The sequence below is a fragment of the Balaenoptera physalus genome (assembly GCF_965194825.1).
Source record: "Balaenoptera physalus genome assembly, chromosome: 3".
Taxonomy (NCBI): domain Eukaryota; kingdom Metazoa; phylum Chordata; class Mammalia; order Artiodactyla; family Balaenopteridae; genus Balaenoptera; species Balaenoptera physalus.
This window is the reverse complement of record NC_138890.1, coordinates 3,683,669-3,701,852: the sequence shown is the minus strand read 5'-3', so window position 1 is coordinate 3,701,852 and position 18,184 is coordinate 3,683,669. Positions and strand designations below refer to the sequence as shown.

Here is an 18,184-nt window from a genome sequence, read left to right as displayed (position 1 = left end):
CTCTTTGCTGACAATTTTAGTCTCCTGCTTACATATAGGGGCAGAGCAAGCTATAATTATTCTACTGCCCACACAGATATAGATTATTATGAGCAATAATGATAATCCCATTCTTTCATCGGACACTGAGTCTGTGACTCTAGTGTCCTAATCGTTAACTGCTTGAGCCGCTCTTTTGTGACTCAGGGAGGCCTGGGAGACTTCAGCCTTTTCACAGACAAGAGGCAGGGGACATAAATGGGCCTTTGTATTTGGGGAGGGCCCTGCAGGATTCTGCTCAGTTCCATATCTATCTATCTATATGTATATATGTGTGTATATATATATATATATATATATATATATATATATATATATATATATTAGGAATTAACTCATGTGATTATGGAGTCTGAGAAGTTCTATGGTCTGCCATCTGTAATCTGGAGAACAAGCAAAGCTGGTGGTGTCATTCAGTCCAAGTCTGAAGGCCTGAGAACCAGGAGCTCTGATGTCTGAGGGCAGGAAATATGGATGTCCCAGCTCAAGAAAAAAGAGAATTCACCCTTCCTCCACCTTCTTGTTTTATTCAGACCTTCAGTGGATTGGATGACGCCCACATTGGTGGGGGCGATCTTCTTTTTCTTAATCTACTGAATCAAATGCTAACCTCTTCCAGAAACACCCTCATAGACACACCCAGAAATAATGTTTTACCTGCTACCTGGGCATCTCTTAGCCCAGTCAAGCTGACACATAAAATTAACCATCACAGTGGCTTAAACAACAAACGTTTATTTCTTACAGTTCTGGAGGCTGGAAGTTCAAGATCAGGGTGGCAGCATGATCAGGTTGTGATGAGGGCTCTCTTCCTGGCTTGTAGACAGCTGCCTTCTCACTGCGTCCTCACGTGGAGGAGAGAGAAGGAAAGAGAGAGAGAGAGAGCTTTGCTCCCTTCATCCCTTTATAAGGGCATCAGTCGCATCCTGAGGGCAGAACCCTCATGACCTCATCTAAACCTGATCGTCTCCCAAAGGCCCCAACTCCAAATACCATCCCGTTGAGGCTTAGTGCTTCAACATATCGGGTTCTTTTTGGTGGGGAGGTACAAACATTCCATCCGTAACATACTCCAAAATGACTTCCTGAGATTCAGGGCTTGTCAGTGGAATTCCTGAATTGTTGAACATAAAAGAGGGAGAATTGAGGGACCTCCAAGGAGCAGGGGGTGAGGACAGACCTCCTCCCGCAGGCTTGGTGGGGCAAGTTTCTTTTGGAAGCAGGGGAGCATGCCTGAATGTGGGGACCAGAGGCAAGGGCAACTGGGAATGCCCTTTGATTCATAAATGGTGCTTTGAGGATTTGAACCCAGGCTGTCTGTGCCCATAGCCACAGCACTGTAGGTCCTGATGAACTTATATCCTTTATGCCATTGAGTGCACTTAGTTTTGACTATTTCTGATTGCATAAATGTTAGGTACTCTCATCAGGAAATGCAGACAAGCAAACGAGAAAGAAAAATCATGAAAACCCTTCCTAGCGTCCTCTAGCCAGAGACAAAACCGTCAATGATCTACAAGCATTTCTTTCATTTTGCATCTTTCTGGTCACAAATCTGAATTTCTTCCACTCTTACCTGCCACGGACTGTTGAAAAGAACACCTTTGATTAATAACAGCTCTTTCAGGGGCAAAAACAAAAAACAAATGAACAAACAAAAACCCACACCATGATAAACATACACATGGCTTTTAGTTAAATATAGTTCAGTTTTTTTCTGGTTCCTGAAACACAAAAGCATGGAAAAGTGATCATTTTGGGTATCGAGGAAATACAGGTGTTATACTACCTGCTTTTTGACAGTATAGCTTGAATATTTCCCATGGTACCCCCATGGTACTCAACAGGTACCATGTTTTAGGTAGACAGTCTCCTGTTAGTAGATGTTTATTGCGTGCCCCCTAGGTGCCAGGTACTGCTCTGGATACTAAAGCTACGATCATGAACAAGAAAGACAAAATTCCCAACCATGGCAGAGCTGACATTCTAATCACATTGTTTCCCCTGATAGTATTTTTCATGGCTGCATAGTATTCCATGGTGTGGACCTGTGCCACGATTTATGTAGATAACCCCCAGCTATTAAAACCTCCACTCTAGTGCAAATGCTGGTAGCTAAATTTTTGTGTTTTCTTTATTCTTCTAGATTGGGGTAAAAGACACATAACATAAAATTAAGCGTACGGTTCCATGGCATTAAGTACATTCACATTGTTGGGCAACCATCCCCACCATCATCTCCAGAACTTTCTCATCTTCTCAGACTGAAACTCTGTCCCCAGGAAACACTGACTCCCCAGCCCCTCCCCCAGCCCCTGGCCCCCACCATCTACTTCCTGTCTCTATGGATGTGACTCCTCTAGGGACCTCCTGTGAGTGGGATCAGACTGTATATGACCTTCTGTGTCTGGCTTCTTTCACTGAACATCATGTCCTCAAGGTTCATCCATGCTGTAGCGTCTATCCTCTTTAAGCCGCTAACGTTGTGGATTTTCTGACACACAATGGGAATGTGTCCTAACCGGCCCAGTCTTAGGAGGGAGAGCTGGGGAGAAGAAGGCCGGAATGGGAATGAGGTTGGGGATAATTGATAGGGGAAGATAGCAGAGGAATTTGGGAGGGGCATCCAGAAAGTGGGAGGAGCTCCCCTTGCACTCATCTACCTTCCAGAGAAAAGACTGAGAACAGGATGTGGGGATGGAAATGGGGAGATTTGGGGATCCCCCCACATCATGGAGTGTCCCCAGCTATGTTCCACTGCAGGCAGAGTAAAGACACATGCTCACAGCAAGTTCTAATTTCACCGGTCCAGGCTCCCAACTTCATATCAGGACCTCAGTCCTGTTCAGAATTCTCCCCTCCAGGCTGTGCTGAAGCCGGTGTGCCCTGGCTTACAAGGGCCAAATTTTCAAGATTTCTGAAAACCAGAGATTAAGCCCAGCCAGTACTGAACATTAAATTATAGAGAGTTAACACTTAACAGATCATAAAAAAACAAAGGTGATACGCAAATACTCATCACGTCCTAATTATTCACTAAGTATTACTGTTATCTATGCTTTCGAGGTAACTTATGCCTATGAAGGTACATGGTGGAAATACCATATGATGGTGTGGACCTGCCCATCTCCTCCCAATTTCCCACTCTGTGATGCCATCAGGTAGCTAGAAACCATCCTTGATGGGGTATCTGCATCCTCACCAACACTCTCCTCTAAGGCCCCCCGACCTTGCTCTATTTTTTTCCCACAGCACGTATCAGTTTGCAACCTAACTTCCTATATCACTGACGTGTTTACGACCTTTATTCTCAGTGTGCTTGCTTATCATGTCAGCTCGGACAAGGCAGGGATTTTGATCTGTCATGTTCACTGCTGTGTCCCAGTTTCTAGCAGCGCCCGGCACACAGTAGGCACTCAATAAATACGGGGGTATGAATAAAGGGGTCACTCCAGGAAGCGCATTTTAACCACAGCTCCACCCCGCCTAATGTTCCGTGGCCCGGGCACTATCCACCTTCTCCTCCTTCATTCTGATTTATTTCTGACGCCCCGCAGGCTTCCAGGGAGGCAGCCACGAGGAGACACGGTGGGGGCCGCTACTTGGGCCGTGACTGCGGTCCACCCAGGCGGCGGCCCCCTCCCCAGCCCCTCTGCATCTGGGGAGCCTGTTCTCCCAATGCCTGTCCCCGCGCCAGGCCCGGGAGGCTGCAAACGTCCGGCCCCCATGCGCCGGCACATCCCGGGCCGCCCGCCAGGTGCGCATCGCGGGGCGCCAGCAGCTGCGGCGTTTCCCCTCCCGCGCAGCAGCCTAAACGCGGCAGCCTAAACGCGGTAGCCGATGCGGGGCCACGGCCCAGCCACCTGCGCGCTCCGGGCGCACCAAGAACCAAGGAGGCCACGGGGACCTCTAGGGCCGTGCCTAACCCCAGCTGGGGGGGCATTTCATCGTAGGGTGCTTTAAAATCTTTTTAATGAGAAAATATTTTAAACATTCAGGAAAACAGGGAAAATAATATGACAGACCCCCAAGATAGCAATGCCAAAGAGTAGGCGTCCTCATTCATCCCATAAATATTTCATGAGGTTACCAGTGTGTCTGGCACTGTTTTAGGAGCTGGGGTAGAACTGGGAGAAAAATAGAGCAAACCCCCTTAAGTCTGGAATCTGGTTCAAGGTGGGGTGGAGGGGAAGGCTGGTAAGAAATTAAATCAGTGTATTCATTTGCTAGGCCTGTGTTACAGACTTAATTTTTGTGCCCCCCCCCAAATTTATTTGTGAAATCCTAGCCCCCAAAGGTGATGATATCAGGAGGTGGGGTCTCTGGGAGGTGGTGAGGTCATGAGGGTGGAGCCCTTCCTGATGGGATTAGTGCCCTTATAAAGGGACCCCAGAGAGCTCCCTTGCCCCTTTGCCCAACGAGGACAGAGCAAGAAGACAGCTGCCTATGAACCAGGAAGGGAACCCTCACTGGACTGTGCCGGCACCCTGATTTTGGACTTCGCAGCCTCCAGGACTATGAAAAATAGATTTCTGTTGTTTGTAAGCCCTTGGGTCTCTGGTATTTTGTTATAGCAGCCCAAACTGACTAAGACTTACTGGGTGGTTTAAGCAGCAGGTATTTATTGTATCACATTACGGAGGCTGGAGGTCCAAGGTCAAGGTGTTGGAGGCTTGGTTTCTCCTGAGGCCTCTCTCCTTCCTGTTCCTCCTCCTCTTCCTTCCTTGCTAGTTTAATAAGTGTTTGTGGCACTTTTGAAACATGGTCCCCACGTTCACTGACCCTTCTCTCATCGAGAGGCATGGTCTGTGTCTGCTCCACTTGAATGTAGGTGGGTGCGTGCCTGCTTCGATCTCTACGGTAAGGCAGAAGTGACGCTGGGATTTCTGAGGCTAGGAGAGAAAAGGGCACCAGCTCCCCCTGGTTCTCTTGAGGTGCCCCATCTGGGAAGTCAGGCACCATGAAAGAAGTCAACTACCCAAAGACCATCATGCTGTAGGCACGTGTAGACCCTCTGGTCCACTGTCCCAGCTGAGCTCTACCTTGCAGCCCTCCCCTCCATGGTGTCCCCTAGGTGACTGAGGCCATCTAGGACCTTCCAGACCAGCCATCCACCTGACCCCACCCACAGGCCACAGAAGCTGAGTCTGCCCAGAGTCCTGACCTGAGACATACAAAAATCCGTGAGATATACACAAATGATTGTTCTAAGCCTGTACATTTTGGAGTAGATTGATGCAGCAGCAGTAACTAGAACAGCGTTAAATGTAGCTTGTGGCTTTAATTTGCGTGTCTATAATTACCGAGCAAATCACACAGTTCCCCTGAGAGTTTGTTTACTGTCTGCTCCCTCTCTGGGGCACTGCCTGTTCATCGGGGAATATGCCATAGTTGAGTTTCTAAGAAATAGCCTGGATATGTCTCCCCTCCCCGAAGGGACAGATAGATTGATTTTGTTTAGCACAGCCTGAGGTACTGGTGTATGTCTTCATTTCATTCATGCAGCCATGCTGATTTATATTCTAAGCACTTACTACGCGCTGCGCCATGTGCTGGAAGCTGGGATGCAGCAGTGAGCAAGACACACAGCGTTCTCAGGAGCCAGGAATCTGGTGGAGGGAGAGAACTTAAGTCAGGGTGTGTAGGCAGGGATGCGGGAGCCCGGGGGACCCATAAATTGTGCCTGGCTGGGGAGGGAAGGAGGAAGTTGAGAGAGGCTTCATTCATGGACAGGGGTTTTTCAGGTAGAGTGTTTGAATGAAGCAGTGTTCCAGATCACTCTGGTTGTCCATTTTGGCTTAACAAACTACCCCAAGCTTAGTGACTGCTGGGGACGGAATTGGGTCCTCCCCAAATTCTTACGTTGAAGCCCTATCCCCGCAATGTGACCGTATTTGCAGGTACAGGAACCACACAGCCTTGGAAGTCACTCAGTGTCACTTCCTCCCCATTCTCTTTGCTGGACGGAAGTCGCCAAGTCTTGCCCACTCTAAGGGGAGAGAAGCAGACACCACCCTCTCAATGGAAGGGAATTAGGTGTGGGAGGGATGTCAATAAGTTTGTAGGTATGTTTTGTGCGTTTGTTTGTTTGTTTTTTTTGGTTGCGCTGGGTCTTAGTTGCGGCAGGCGGGCTCCTTAGTTGCGGCTCGCTGGCTCTTTAGTTGTGGCATGTGAACTCTTAGTTGTGGCATGCATGTGGGATCTAGTTCCCTGACCAGGGATTGAACCCGGGCTCCCTGCATTGGGGAGTCTTAACCACTGCGCCACCAAGGAAGTCCCTGTTGATATGTTTTAAAGTCACACACACACACACACACACACACACACACACAGTTGCAAAGATAAGACCGCAGGGTAGGTGCTATGCATTCAGTGCCTCATTGAATCACCCCACATCCACAAGACAGCAATTCAGGTAATTTCTCCGCCAAAGATGAGGGGACACTCCCTTCTCCTTAAAAGCCCTCAAATTAATCACAAAATTGGTTCTTTTTGTAACACAATGAATGAGAGAGTCAGACTTAAACACATCTATCCAAAGGACGTTTCAACAAAGTCCTCTTAATTTTTCCCTCAAGACAAGACATTGCTGAGTAATAAACAGACGTCATTCGCACTACTTTCCTAGCTGTCTATGGTGAAGTGTCTTTTTTTTATAATTGCGCAAGTCTTAACTGTAAAGACCACCTCCTGGCATATTAAAGTGCATTACGTGCATTTAGTATATTCACAGTATTCTGCAACTGTCATCTTTATCTAGTTTCAAAATATTTTCATCAGCCTCAAAGACAACCCCATCCCCATTAGCAGTCACTCCGCACCCTCCTTCCCCAGGCCCTGACAACCACAAATCCACTCTCTGTCTCTGTGGAGTTGCCTGTTTTGGACGTTTCATGTAAATGGAATCACACACTGTGTGGCCTTTTGTGTCTGGCTTCTCTCATTGAGCATCATGTTTTCAAAGTTCATCCACATTGTAGTGAGTGTCAGTGCTTCTCTCCTTTTCATGGCTGAGTAACGTTCTGCCATATAGATGGACCGCATTGTGTTTATCCAATCATCCATTGATGGACACTTGGGTCATTTCCACCTTTTGTCTATTGTGACTAGTGCTGCAATAAATATTCGTGTATAAGAATTTGAGTCCCGGGCTTCCCTGGTGGCGCAGTGGTTGAGAGTCTGCCTGCTAATGCAGGGGACACGGGTTCAAGCCCTGGTCTGGGAAGATCCCACATGCCGCGGAGCAACTGGGCCCGTGAGCCACAACTACTGAGCCTGCACGTCTGGAGCCTGTGCTCCGCAACAAGAGAGGCCACGATAGTGAGAGGCCTGCGCACTGTGATGAAGAGTGGCCCCCGCTTGCCGCAACTAGAGAAAGCCCTCGCACAGAAACGAAGACCCAACACAGCCATAAATGAATAAATAAATAAATTTAAAAAAAAACAAAAAACAGTTGAGTTTACCTCAACTGGTAAACCAGTAAAAAAAAAAAAAAAAAAAAAAAAGAGAATTTGAGTCCCTGGTTTCAGTTCTTTGGGTATAGAGCTAGGAGTGAAATTGTGGGCTCATATGGTAATTCTATGTTTAACTTTTGGAGACATCACCACACTGTTTTCCTGTGTCTGTGATTTTTTTTTTTTAAACAGCTTTACTAAGGTAAAATTCACATACAAGAAACTAGATATATTTAAAGCACACAATCCTGTCATCCACAAATAAAGGCAGTTTTGCTTCTTCCTTCCAAAGAAAATACTGTTCACCGTAGGTTTTCATAGGTATCCTTTATTGGGTTGAGAAAATTCCCCTCTATTACTAGTTTCCTGAGACTTAAAAAAAATCAAGAATAGATGTTGGATTTTGTCAAATGCTTTTTCTTCACTTATTGAGATGATCATGTAGTTTTTCACTTAGTTGTTCATATAATGAATTACTTTGATTAGTTTTCTTTTTTTAAAAAAAAGATTTATTTATTATTTATTTATCTTTATGGCTGCATCAGGTCTTAGTTGCGGCATGTGGGATCCTCATGGAGGCATGAGGGATCTTTCGTTCTGGCGCGTGGGCTCTTCTCTAGTTGTGGCGCACGGGCTCCAGGGCGCAAGGGCTCTGTAGCTTGCAACTTGCAGGCTCTCTAGTTGAGGCTCGCGAGCTCAGTAGTTGTGGCGCGCGGGCCTAGTTGCCCCGCAGCGTGTGGGATCGTAGTTCACTGACCAGGGATCGAACCTGCGTCCCCTGCATTGCAAGGCGGATTCTTTACCACTGGACCCAGGGAAGTCCCTACTTTGATTGGTTTTTCAAATGTTAAGCCAACCTCGCCTTCTTTGTAACTTTTTATTTTGGTATAATTTCAAACATATAGAAAAGTTGCAAGAAGAGGTGAAGTATTTTTGCATATTCTTTACTCAGATTCCTCAACTGTTTGCATTTCGTCACATTTGCTTTATCATGCTCTCTCTTTCTCTCTCCCTGTATATACACTATGTATGTATAGTCTAATTATATAGACTATTGTCTATATAGTATATATTTTTGCATGTAACATATTGTAAGTGTATAAATATATTATCCATAATATTCATATTATATAATACATAATATTTTATAACATAACATGAAAAAATATAATAATGTGTTATAAATACTATGTTACATGTTATGTATACATATTATACATAATAATATATAAAATAATATATAATGTATAAATATATTATACATTCATATAACATATAAAGTAAAAAATATATATACAATGTATATATAATGTTTCCTGGACAATTTGAAGAAATAAGTTGGAGTCTTGGCAACCTTTACTCTGACGTCTGTCAAATATCCCTTCTCTGCCCTGAGGAGCATATTCTGTGTAACCTGTCGGGTCACTGTCAGTTAATAAGTCTCACCTTGTCGAGCCCTGTTAACCATTTCCACCTCAGAGCTTTCTCCATCCCCTTGGTTGGCTAGGTACATGTCTGGGAAACCTGGGGTGACGTGGAGACCCCTGGGACCACCTCCTCCCCATGCCCTGTCCCTTCTGCTTTGCTTTGCACGTGTGCCTGGTGTGTGCTGTTTCCGTCTGTCCCTCCCTCCCTCACTGGGCTGGGTCTGGGCCGAAGAGAGGGAGCTCTGCGTGTACCCAGGGGTGTGAACACTGAACACCCACACGGCTGTCCGCTTGGGTCTGGGCTGGGCACCGGCTGGGTTCCCGGGATCCAGAAAGGCAGAGATGGAAGGGGACAGATTCCAGAGCCAGATGTGGGTTGGGGGAGGAAACTCAGCCATCTCCTTGTGATGCTGCCTGCCTGTTGTCATGGAAACCCAAGCCATTCTCTTTTGAAGGACCCATTAAGGTGCAGGATATAATCAACGGTGTCTCTGGCAGACCCCCACGCTCACTGGTGGGAGGCGACCACCATTGAACAGCAGCCCCTGGGTGATGAAGCGTCTGAGTTCCGCCCTCACCATCTGTTTCCAGCACTGGCTGGAGACAATGTGCTGTGTGACCATAAGTCTCTGCTCCTGTCAGCACTTCAGCATCCTCCCCTGTGGAAATGACAGAGGGACACGTCACAATCGCCACGTTGTCTCTGCGTACCAAACTATGATAGGGGTGTAAGGTGGTGGTTCAACATGCATATCCTGGCCACAGAGTGCCCAAATTCATCTCCTGACTCTGCCGCCCACTAGCTGTGCAACCTTGAGCAACTTGCTTGACCTCTCTGGACCCCAGTTTTCTCTCCTATAAAATGAGGTATAACGATGGTACCTACCTTATGGCAGGTCATGTAGCTAAAGCTATCAAAACAGTGTCTGGATAAAGAAAATGTAGTATATTCGTGCAATGGAATATTATTCAGCCATGAAAAAGGAACAACGCACTGATAGGCTACAACATGGAGGAACCTTGAAAGCATTAAGTTCAGTGAAAGAAACCACACACAATGGGATGCGTGGTGTATGATGCCATTTATATGAAAATTCCAGAATAGACAAATCCACAGAAACGGAAAACAGACTGATGGTTGCTGGGGACTGTGGGGAGAGGGAAATGGGGAGTGACTGCTTAATGGGAATGGGGTTCCTTTTGGGGTGATGGAATGTTCTGGAAGTAGGTAGTGGCGATGGTTCTGGACCTTTGTGAATATACTAAGTGCCACTGAATTGTCTCTTTAAAATGGTTGAAATACAAATTTTATGTTATGCGTATTTGCTTTATAAAATTTCAAGATTTTTTTGATGGTGTGATACATACAGTGACACTCATATCGAAGAAAGACAAAATTCTTTATGTTTCTTGGAGCTCCAAACTAGAGGATACAGGGCTTGCACTGGACAGGGTAACAGCAAGCTGGAGCTGTAGTGGGGTTAGCTAGGTTTCCTGGGCTTCCTGGGATTGGCTAATTTGAATAATTTCTTGGGTTCCAAGACCATGGGGCTGTCCCTAGTTGCCTGGTTCCTGGCCCTGGGGCAATCAAAGCAGGTGTGTGGTGGCCCTTAAGTATGAGACCTGATAAGGGAAGTGGTCCAGGTGTGGACTTAGGCAGTTTCTCAAGAGGAACTGGTCAGCCTCTGTCCAGGTCCTCAGAAATGGGTCCCTCCCTCCCTTCCTTCTTTCCTTCCATCTTCCCTCCCTCCCTCCCTTCCTTTCTTCCTTCCTTCCTTCTCATTTATCTATCAACCCATTATTTATCCACCTTTATACTTTTGTCATCATCATTTCCTGAGCACTTACTGTCTGTGGTACCATGCATGTACATACACTATCTCCTTGATCTTTACAACAGCCTGAAGAGAGAGGCCATAATCACCCCACTTTACAGACAGGGAAACTGAGGCTGAGAGAGGAGAAGCACTTGCCCAATGTCCCTGCTCAGCATCCTTCACCTCCCTGCCCCACTGCCCATCACAGAATAGAAATTATTCTAGCACCCACCTTCCTGGTGCCCAAAACATTGCATGTGGGTCTCCAGCCCTCACCGTCCTACAAAGACTTATTATAATGCCAAGAGACAGGCACCAAGGTTGGCTAATTATCATTATTATTTTTTTGAATTTATTTATTTTTGGCTACATTGGGTCTTCATTGCTGCGTGTGGGCTCTCTCTAGTTACAAGGAGCAGGGGCTACTCTTCATTGCAGTGTGCGGGCTTCTCATTGCGGTGGCTTCTCTTGTTGTGGAGCACGGGCTCTAGGTGCACAGGCTTCAGTCGTTGCAGCACGCAGGCTCAGTAGTTGCGACATGCAGGCTCTAGAGCACGCAGGCTTCAGTAGTTGTGGCGCGTGGGTTCAGTAGTTGTGGCTCGCGGGCTCTAGAGCGCAGGTTCAGTAGTTGTGGCTCATGAGCTTAGTTGCTCCGCAGCATGTGGGATCTTCCCGGACCAGGATCGAACCCCTGTCCCCTGCGTTGGCAGGCGGATTCTTAATCACTGCGCCACCAGGGAAGTACAAAGTTGGCTAATTTTAACTTTCAACCCATATAGTGCCTCAAAGGCACAATCTCATATGCTCCCCATGAGCCTCTGAGGCATTTCATTCCTGTAGTGGATAACTCCATGTTTCAAATCCCCTGTCTTCTCACAAGTGCTTTTAGCTTTTGGAACTGTGTTGCTGCCACTGTGGGCTGGATTGTCTGTTTTATTTGTTCTGCCCTTGTATGTCTCTCCAGGGTCTTGAAGCAGCCGCCAGGACATGGGTGTGTTTTAGGTAGCTCTACCCACTAGCTCTGCCATGTTGCCCATTCGTACGCCTTCCCTCTTCAGGAGCTTACAACGCTGTTTTGAAATATGAGCCTGGATATACAGGCTTATAGGAGGTCTCAGGTGGAAACTGGCTTGGAAAATGTGAACAACATTGGATGGATTCACAACTGTTTGAGATATCTGTAGCAGAGGTTGCCAGCTGTCCTCAAGAACTGTTCTTCCCTTCTTTCTCATGGCACTAGAACCCCCAGTTTTTATCTGAGCATATCTGGTGGTGTAAAAGATAGACAGTATTTTAACAAATGGCGCAGCACACCATGGGGGGGAATGTGACACACTAAGGATAGCAGAGCAACAGTATAGAAGGAGTCCAGGTCCTGCCATCATGGAGCTCCATACCAGCCCTGAACTGCATACACTCAGTTATGTGACATAAAATAAATGTATTACATTTTTTTTACTTAAAGAAGTTGAGTTGGGGGGACTTCCCTGGTGGTGCAGTGGTTAATTAAGACTCTGCACTGCCAATTCAGGGGGCCCGGGTTTGATCCCTGGTCAGGGAACTAGATCCCACATGCATGCTGCAACTAAGAGTTCACATGCCACAACTAAGGAGCCCGTGAGCCACAACTAAGGAGCCCACCTGCCACAACTAAGGAGCCTGGGAGCCACAGCTAAGACCTGGCACAATCAAAAAAAAAAGAGAAGTTGAGGTGGATGTTTCATATAGTAAAATGCATAGACCTTAAGTGTACAAATCAATGATTTTTGACAGTTGTAGACACCCATATAGTCGCTACCCTAATCAAGATGGATAATGTTTTCAGAACCCTAGACAGTTCCCACGGGCCCCTTTCCAATTGATTCCTACCCTCCCCCAGGGGCACCCAAAATTCTGATTTCTATCAACATAGATTAGTTTTGCCAGTTTTTGTTTGTTTGTTTGTTCGCCACACCGTATGGCTTACGAGATCTTAGTTCCCTGGCCGGGGATCCAACCCGTGCCCCCCTGCAGTGCAAGTGCGGAGTCCTAACTACAGGACCGCCAGGGAATTCCCAGGGAATTCCCTGCCGGTTCTTAAATGCCGTATAAATGGAATCATGCAGTATGTAGCCTTTTGTGTCCAACTTCTTTTGTTCAGCATGACCTTCAGTCATCTAGGCTGCTGCTTGTATCATCAGTTTGTTCCTTTCTTTTTTTTTCTTGCCCATAGTGTGGATATACCAGTTTGTTTATCCATTTGCCAGTTAGTTTTTGGCTATTCCCAACAAAGCTGTTGTGACTGTTTTTGTAAAATTTGCTCTGTGGAAATAGATACTCTTTTCCCTTCTGTGTAGATCTAGGCGTAGAACTGCTGAGTCAAAGGGAAGAAAATAGGGACTTCCCTGGTGGTGCAGTGGTTAAGAATCCACCTGCTAATGCAGGGGACACGGGTTCGAGACCTGGTCCGGGAAGATCCCGCATGCTGCGAAGCAACTGAGCCCATGCACCACAACTACTGAGCCTGTGCTCTAGAGCCCACGAGCCACAACTACTGAGCCCACGTGCCGCATCTGCTGAAGCCCACGCACTCTAGAGCCTGTGCTCTGCAACAAGAGAAGCCCGGCCACCGCAGTGAATAGTAGAAGAGTAGCCCCCACTCGCCGCAACTAGAGAAAGCCTGCACGCAGCAATGAAGCCCCAACACAGCCAAAAATAACAAATAAATAAAATTTAAAATAAATAAATAAAATTGGAGAATTCGGGGACTTCCCTGGCAGTCCAGTGGTTAAGACTCTGTGCTTCCAATGCAGGGGTTGTGGGTTCGGTCCCTGGTCAGGGAGCTAAGATCCCACATGCCGTGTGACGTGGCCAAAATTTTTTTTTAAATATTGGAGAATTCAAGCAAGAGATGGTCGTGAGTGAGCTAGTTATTGAGTGTTGCTGGTGGGGGAAATGATAGGCAATTACGCTCAGCAGGGAGGGGCCAGATCATGCAAGTTGTGTGAGGATATTTGAATTTCATCTTGCAGGCAGTGGGAGTCTTGGAAGGGTTGAAGGCAAGGGTGGGACTTGATCAGATTTGTGTTCTAGAAAGACCCCTCACTGTATGTGGCGAATGAATTGGCCGTGTGTGTGTGTTTTGGGGGAGGAGGGAAGAGACTATGAGATGACCAGGCAGTGATGGAGGTAGGGAGCTGGAGACGAGGACAGATTTGATGAGAATGACTTGCTTTGGGGCATATGGGAGGGGGAGGGGGAGAGTCTCTGGAATGTGGAGAGCCTGCCACATGATGGGGGCATGGAGGGAAGGGGCAAGCTGGGGGTTGGGTGGATTGGGCGTTCACCTTGACATTATTAATTTGGAGTGATGGTGAGACACCTAGGGAGAGAGATTCATAGAAATACCAGGGCAGTACCTCCTCTTTCATTGGTGTCCCTAAAGGGCAGTATCTGGGTGCCTTTTCCTATCTGAAAGCTCTCCCGTTCCCAGAGAACAATTCTAAATATACCAGAAAGTCTCTCACAGTTAGCCTTAACCCAGACATTGAACTCTCTTTCCACTCCTCATTCATGAGGAGCCTCTGGCATTTAGGTGTCTTGTAATCATATTTTCTCTGCTTGTTAATGGACCCACTGAGGCAGTACTCCCAGGAGAGAGAAAGATTTCGTTTGTCTGGGGCTGAGGAGGGAGACAGGGGTTGCCAGAGCTAATGAGGAATCAATGCCTCATAATTGCTAATTAAACGAGCCTGGCTGTCTCCTGGGGCATTAGTTGGTTGGCCGGCCCTTGAGTGTCCACAAATTTAATTATACTTCCCAATAAACACCTGCAGCAACCATCACCCTGTGGTATCTCTGTGGGGGGAGACCGAGGAGAAGTAGGATCTTCATGTGTGTGCCAAAACCATCAATTCATGTATTGATTGATGTATTGGTTTATTCCCTGATGCCTTTATTGAGTCAACAAATATTTATTGAGCACCTGCTGTGTACCAGGCCCTGGATTGGGTGCCGGGGACTCATCAGTGAAGATACAAACACCGTCTCTGCCCTCATGGAGCTCACAGTATCATGGGGGAGACAGTTCTGTAAATAGATAACACAAAAATAATTAGACTAAGTGCCAGGTGGAAGATATCCCGGGTCTATGAGAATGTATAATATAGGCTTGACATGGGGAACGGTGAGGCAACAAAGAAAGTTTCCTTTGATGAAATGAGGCTTGGATGAGGAGGCAGAATGTGCCATGGGGCACTCTGGGTGGCGGCATCCATTCCAAGTTGAGGGAGCAACAGAGGCAAAGGCTGTTCTGAGGCTGGGCTGAGCCGAATGTCATGTCTGTGACTTGATTAGGGTGTCACAGAGAATTGGGGGTGAGCCTCGATGATGCCACAGCCCACCTACTAGACACAAGTTTACACGTGTCCTGTAATTGGTCCATGGAACTGATGGTAGGGTGGGGGGAGAAAAAAAATCATTCCCCAGAACTTTTATTGAAAAGTCTCCCTAGAATCCTGATCTACGGAGGCCTTCAAAGGCCGTTCCCTCATTGATCCTCCAGGAAAGTGTAGTGAGATGGTTAAGAGTCCTGGGTTCAGAGTCTGATATTTTGTAGTTCCAGGCCCGTGGGGGCATAGGAGTGACATGGCCAACACCACACATCGCTGTATTCATGGGGTGCATGCCCCTATTCTGTTCCCTCCCCTGCCTTTGTTCTGTGGAATTAGTCAGCCCAACCCCTGGGTGGAAGTGATTCCCCCCTGAGCCCCCAGCCCTCACACTTGCTTGTTCGTCTTGGGCGGAGGTCGACGGGAGTCCACGCTATGAGGAAGCTGTGACTTGTTGTCATAGTACATCAGAACAACAAAATCACTAGTCTTCCACACAGCACTAGACCACAACCGTTCCAGTCGTCTTCGCCACCCCCTGCCCCATGTCTGAGATCCCCACCCAGCTCTCTCCCCTCACCTGAGCTAAGCCATAACACCTGTTCTCCACTGCCCCCTGTTTCCCGTTCCTGGTCCTCCTGGAGAGAGGCAGGGTCCGATCTCCAAGGGCCCAACTCCCACCCAGCCATATCAGAAACATGGAATTTGGAGTTGGACAGATGTGGGGTTGACTTGCAGCTTCCCCCTTGGGCTGAGAGCCCTTGGGCTTGTTACATCCCTGCCCCTCTCTGGGTCTCAGTTTCCTCACCTGTCACCTGAGTGTAATAACACCCATGTCCTGGGGCTGAAGATGGCATGATATAATGTATGTAACGTGCTTGGCACAATGCTTCTCACAGAAGTCTGGAAAGAGCACAGTAATGCCAACTTGGCAGGCGCCTGTCCCCCCTCCGTCCTACGGATTGGCCATTTCACCTGTTGGGAATTACAGATTTTTTTGTGTGCGGTTTCATCTCACCTGCTTATCTGGAAAACAATTCGTTGAAAGATCCATTAAATGAGGGTCAAGTCTCCAGAAACGTCAGACACTTCAGACCACCCTCTGTTCCCCCGTCAGGGGACAGGGGCTTCCCGGTACCAGGGAAGCTGTCCAGTGTCCTGGTTCTGAAATGAAGTCGGCTCCGGGAACCCCTAGGAGCTGTCCGGAGCCCTGGTGCTGAAGCAGATTGTGGCTCCCTTCCTGGACCCCGAGCGGCGCTGTCCTGAGTCTCGGTGCTGAAATAAATAGCAGTTTCCTTCCTTGTCGCTCGGAGAGCTGTCCTCAACCTCGGTGCTGAAGAAAACTTGATTTGCTTCCCTCTCTTCCCCAGCTCACCCTAGTCCCCTCTGTTCTTCTCCCTCTTGGGAACTCCCCTCCACTACAATTCTTTCCCCTCCGATCCTCTTCCAGGTGCGCCTCCCGGCACAAGGCGGGGGAGAGACGGAGAGGTCATAACTAGGACTCATACCTGCTCCTCACCTAGTGGCATGTTTCCAGAACTTACCTCCCAGGTAGTCAGCGCGGTTGGTCTCCGTTTTCCAGACCGTCAGACTTCACAGTCTTTGTCGCTTTCCGGGAAACTGTCCATGCGCTGACCTGCAAACCAGCCCCATTCACAGGGACCCGGATCCCTCAGACCACCCCTCCCCCCACGCGGCTTCGGCCCTTCCCCTGTGTGCCTCACCTGCTTCCAGTCTTGCAGGCGGATGCAGGTGTCCACTGGCTGCCTAGGCGCGGACTTGCGCTTTTATGGGCTTCAGGGGAGGCGGGGCGCCGGGAACCCAGGGAGGGGCTTCGCCAGCCTGCCAATGGGACTCCGCCTCGAATGCAACTCCAAAGATTACCTCATAGGTTGTGGCCTCAGCTTCAGAATAAAAGTCTGGCATCTGCCCAAAACCTGGGTTAGGGGTTTTCTGGAGGGGGAGGGGACGCTCATTGTGTTCCTCAGGGTCTTCCCACAGGGTCCAACCCCCTCCTAGGTCTCTGAACTCCGTGTTGGCTCAGGGACGCTGGCCAGTACCTGCTTCTCCCCATCCCCAGTTTGTGCTATTGCTGGATCAGGAGAGAGAAAGCTGGTAAACTGTGTTGGGGTAAAAACGGCACAGTGCAGAATATTTAAGTCCATTTCCAGATAGGGAAACTGAGGTCTGTGGGACTGGAGGGCTTAGAGGAGGCTGGGGCCGAGGTGAGACTCTAGCCTAGATCTTTTGATTCCTTGATTCAAAACCCAACTCATAACTTAGTGTATTGTTTTGCTTTACGGAGCAGGCTCTGAGCCAAAAAACACACAAACTTGGGTTCAAACTCAGATTTTTCTCCTCCTTGCTGTGGGTATTTGTGTATAATCAAACCTCTTTGTGCTTCAGTTTCCTCAGTTGTGAAATGGCAACGATGATAGTAACTTCTCAGAGCATTGTGATGAGGAATTAATGATATGGTGTGGATTGATGTTGAAATAAATAGTCAGGACTGGGGCTAGGGTGAGGGAGGCACTGGCCTCAGGTGCAAAATTTAAGGGGCTACAAAAAACCCCTCAGTAATCAAGATAAATAATATTTCAATGTAATGTTTTAAGAAATCAGAATTAATGCAAAAAATCCACAATGAACAAAATACCAAACTTTAAGTAAAGACAGGATCGGCATTACTAATTTTTCCTTTTGCCTCAGGCTCCAGTGCAGCTTGGCATGGCACTAGAAATAATCTGAACATGATAAGTTTCCCAATAATGTAGCTATTTATTATTTTCTGAGACATTCCACTCATTTATTTACTCAACAGACTTTTATTGTATTAGACACCAGGGACATATACATGAATTCAGCAACCAATCTTGCCTTTAGGGAGGGTGAAGACATGAAGTTATAACTATGCTTAAATGTAGTATGTGTGACAATAGAGGGATTTGTGTCATAGCTTGTGCTCTCCCTAGTATGAACGTCCTCTGAAGGAGCTGCTCATTTTGTGGAATTTGAGCTCACAAGTGAGCTGCCTGTAGATCACCCATGGATTCAGGAGCATCAGATAAGGCACCTAG

The 18,184-nt window shown here is 47.5% G+C and overlaps 1 long non-coding RNA gene across 1 annotated transcript; it reads right to left on the bottom strand.

Annotated features, from left to right (window-relative positions):
* Positions 1-816: 816 nt before the first annotated feature.
* On the bottom strand, positions 817-16,884 carry LOC309658412. Its single transcript, XR_014262226.1, has 6 exons — positions 16,832-16,884; positions 16,652-16,743; positions 16,126-16,382; positions 9,339-9,579; positions 5,574-5,648; positions 817-884 (listed from the first exon to the last, which is right to left on the bottom strand). It is a non-coding gene; the product is annotated as an uncharacterized lncRNA (long non-coding RNA).
* Between the last annotated feature and the right edge of the window lie 1,300 nt (positions 16,885-18,184).